The sequence below is a fragment of the Hemiscyllium ocellatum genome, assembly GCF_020745735.1.
Source record: "Hemiscyllium ocellatum isolate sHemOce1 chromosome 27 unlocalized genomic scaffold, sHemOce1.pat.X.cur. SUPER_27_unloc_36, whole genome shotgun sequence".
Taxonomy (NCBI): domain Eukaryota; kingdom Metazoa; phylum Chordata; class Chondrichthyes; order Orectolobiformes; family Hemiscylliidae; genus Hemiscyllium; species Hemiscyllium ocellatum.
Genome location: NW_026867505.1, coordinates 50,574 through 54,744, shown reverse-complemented (window position 1 = coordinate 54,744; position 4,171 = coordinate 50,574). Strand labels below are relative to the sequence as shown.

General features: G+C 50.5%; 1 pseudogene; it reads right to left on the bottom strand.

The window, feature by feature from the left end:
* Positions 1 to 321: 321 nt before the first annotated feature.
* On the bottom strand, positions 322 to 1,271 carry LOC132808195 (gastrula zinc finger protein XlCGF8.2DB-like; annotated as a pseudogene).
* Between the last annotated feature and the right edge of the window lie 2,900 nt (positions 1,272 to 4,171).

Here is a 4,171-nt window from a genome sequence, read left to right as displayed (position 1 = left end):
TAAGAGTAACTCATCCAGACACATTCTCCTACCCGATCACTCTGCACTTACCCCAAACTAATGCAGCACATCTACACATTCCTGAACACTGTGGGACTATTTAGCTTGGCCAATTCGCCCAAACATGTGCACGTTTGGACTTTGGGAAGACACTGGAACACGCAAAGGAAACCCACGCAGACACTGAGGGGAATTACATGCAAACTCCACACAGACAGTTACCCTGAGGATAGAATCAAATCTGGGTCCCTGGCGCTATGAGGCAGCAGTGCGAACCACTGAGCCACCACCCCCCCTTCCCCCTCCACTCCCCCAGTAGAAAACAAAAAAGCCTACCAACTCTCATTACCCCCACTGTCAGAAAGGGCAGGAGGTTCAGACCTGGGGGTGACCCTCAGCAGCGTTACCGGCAGAATCTGATTGTTGGGAGCATTGGTGCCTCCGCTGGTGCTTGTTCAAACTGCAGGACATTGTGAACCTCTGCCCACACTCAGGGCAGGCAAACGGCCTCTCCCCAGTGTGGACCCGCTGGTGCGTCAGTAGACTGGAGGAGACAGCAAAGCCCTTCCCGCACTCGAGGCAGGTGAACGGCCTCTCCCCAGTGTGGACCCACCGGTGTGTCAGCAGGTGGGATGCCTGAGTAAAGCCCTTCCCGCACTCAGAGCAGCTGAAGGGCCTTTCCCCAGTGTGGACACGCTGGTGCTTCAGCAGGTCAGAAGAGCGTGTGAAGCACTTCCCGCAGACAGAGCAGGTGAACGGCCTCTCGCCAGTGTGGACCCGCCGGTGGGCCAGCAGGTCAGAGGAATCGCTGAAGGCCTTCCCACATTTGGGGCAGGGGAATGGCTTCTCACCGGTGTGGACCCGCCGGTGAATCACGAGTGGGAGGAGCGAGTGAACACCTTCCCACAATCGGGGCAGCGGAAGGGCCTCTCCCCTGTGTGCAGCCGCTGGTGCCTGATCAGGGCGGAGGAATCGTTGAAGGCCTTCCCACACTTGAGGCAGCTGAAGGGCCTCTCCCCTGTGTGCACCCGCAAGTGCCTCAGCCGGGCGGAGGAATCGCTGAAGCTCTTTCTGCACTCAGGGCAGCTGAAGGGCCTCTCCCCTGTGTGCACTCGCCGGTGCCTCAGCAGGGCAGAGGAATCACTGAAGGCCTTCCCGCACTCAGGACAGGAGAATGGCTTCTCCCTGGTGTGACTGCGACGATGTGTCTCCAGGGCAGACGGGACACGGAAACCTTTCCCGCAGTCGCCACACTTCCATGGTTTCTCCATGGCCAAAGCTACAGTTGCACACAAATGCGTGTATGTCCTCTCCCAGCCTTGAATTCCTCTTTTCAGGCCAGATAACTGTTTCAGGCTCCTCACTCTGTGTTGCTTCAACAGTAGGGTCTCTCTTCCAGTCCCACTGATGCTGAAAACGTACTGAAACAGGAACCAATTGGATCACAGTCGAAAATTGTTGCAGTCCCGATGGATTGAGTGACTCACAAATGCTGGAGAATCAGAGTCGAAAACTGCGGGTCAGACAGCATCCGAGGAGCAGGAGAGTCAATGGTTCAGGCATAAGCCCTTCATCTTGATTTTGAAACTTCATCTTCAGATCAAATACTCTGCAAAAAGTCATCACTGTCAGTCCAGGGTAGAAATTCAGAACAAGCAATTCTACTTTCTGCAGAACATTCTTTTCTTTTGTTATTCCATAAAACTGAAAGCACCATCCCACTTTTTCACTCACTCCCTCTCTCCCTCTGTTCTCACTCCATTCTAATTCTCCTGAAAGTGCTGATTCAGGATCTGACAGGGACAGAAGAGCAAAACAGTCACAACTGACACCTCTCTGAATTTTGGATACCTCCACCTGAAAATTAATATCTTCCACGACATTGGGATACTGTTGAGAGTGAGCCGGTCTGAGTTGTGGAAGCAAAAATATAGTGTGTAAATTCAGGATGAACCTGCAAAGCAGCTTCTTGACAACCAATCAGACACAAAATTGTTAACGTGCCCCCACGGGGGTGGGGGAGTTTTGGAATGAGACACCAAGGCTATGACACCAGAGTGAAATTGAACAGACTGGTGTGGCAAACCAGAGTCATCAAGATATACAGAACAGAAACAGGTCCTTTGGTCCAACTGGTCTATGCTGGCCAGATATCCTCACCGAATCTGGTCTCATTTGCCAGCATTTGGCCCATATCCCTCTAAACCCTTCCTATTCATAAACCTGTCCAGATGCCTTTTAAATGTGTCATAATTATACCAGCATCTACTACTTCCTCTGGCAGCTCTTTTCTTACACACGCCATCTTCTGCATGAATTGCCCCTTAGGTTCCTTTTAAATCCCTCGCCTCCTCCCTGGGCCACCTCACCCTAAACCTACTGCTGTATAGTTCTACACTCCCAGAGAAAAGACCTTGTCTATCCCTCTCTTTATTTTATAGAATGTGAGCATCAACGGCTCAGGGCGGGGATTGGGTGGGTGGGTGGTGGGGGGAGGAAGCCGAATGTGCTGGAGCCAACACGGAAGAAGAGGACACAAAACCTTGAAGCTGCAATGAGGAATACTGCATGTGCTGTACTTGTACCTGTTGCTTTTATTTGTGGAATCAAGTGCATTTTAAAAATAAAAACAAACAACATATCTATCCCTCCCCTTTCCCAATCTCCCAATGCTGTGCTGGACACACAGTGAGAGAATTGGGAGCAGGAGTTGGCCATTTGAACCTGCACCAACACTGAACACATCATAACTGAACATGAATATACCTGCAGTCAGTGGAGACTGGGATTTCTTTCACTGGAGCAGAGGAGATTGAGAGGTGACCTTACAGAGGATTATAATATCATGAGGGGTACAGATGAGGTGAAAGGCAGGTGTCCTTTTCCTAGGGTGGGGCTTTCAAGATTAGGGAGCAAAGTTTGAAGAGGAGAGAAGAAAGATTTTAAAAAGACACGAAGAGCTCCATTTTTTTCACACAGTGAGTGGTTTGTGTGCGCAATGGGTGTCCAGAGGAAGTAGTGGATGTATGTACAGTGACAATGTTCAAAAGACATTTGGAAAAGTACATGAATAGGAGGTATGTGGACCAATCACTGGCAGATGGGACTAGTTGGGTTTGAGAACATAGTCAGCATAGACTAGTTGGACCGAAGGATCTGTTTCTCTGCTGTATAACTCTGTAGCTGTTCTTTAGATTAGATTAGATTACTTACAGTGTGGAAACAGGCCCTTTGGCCCAACAAGTCCACACCGACCCGCCAAGTGCAACCACCCATACCTCTACATTTTACCCCTTTACCTAACACTACGGGCAATTTATCCTGGCCAATTCACCTAACCTGCACATCTTTGGACTGTGGGAGGAAACCGGAGCACCCGGAGGAAACCCACACAGACACGGGGAGAATGTGCAAACTCCACGCAGTCGATTGCCTGAGTCAGGAATTGAACCCAGGTCTCCGGCACTGTGAGGCAGCAGTGCTAACCACTGTGCCACCGTTCTGTACTGGTCTTAAAACCATTTTCTTGGAAATCCAAAATGGCGGTGGTTTGAGTGGTCTGCTGTGCTGGGTTCTGTGCCACACCCCCTGGCAAGGTGGACTTTTACCCCTCTCCCCACCTCATTAACCATCCGTAGAAGAAAAAAATTGCGAATATAAACTTACTGAACGTCTGGAGCTGCTATAATTGTGGTTTGACAGCTTTAGGAACAGAATGAAAGCAAATGAAGGAAAGGGGCCGAAAGGGGTGAAGCAGGTAAGGCACTCCCCAACTACATCGTGGGTGCCTGGAGCCATTGCTCAAACTTCCAGGGCAATCCCTGTGGATTTAATGGGACAGCAGCAGTTACTCTCGGTGTTTGCCAAACTCTGAGAAAAGATTGAAGCAGCGGTGGAACCACTATCTGCCACGCTGGAAAAGCATGGACAGGAAATTCACGTGTTGGCCCGAAGAGAATAGGCAGCGGAGGAGAGGACTGTGGCATCGGAGACCGTGGCGGAGGTCTCAGGAGGAAGGATCCAAACGCTGGAAGACCAGGTTTGGGTCCTTCAGGAGCAAGTGGACGACCTGGAAAACTAAAGTAGAAGAGAAATCTTACAGCTCATGGGTCTTCCGGAATGCGAGGAAGGCGAAGACCTTATTGGATTCCTGGGGCTGGAGTTGGAGTCG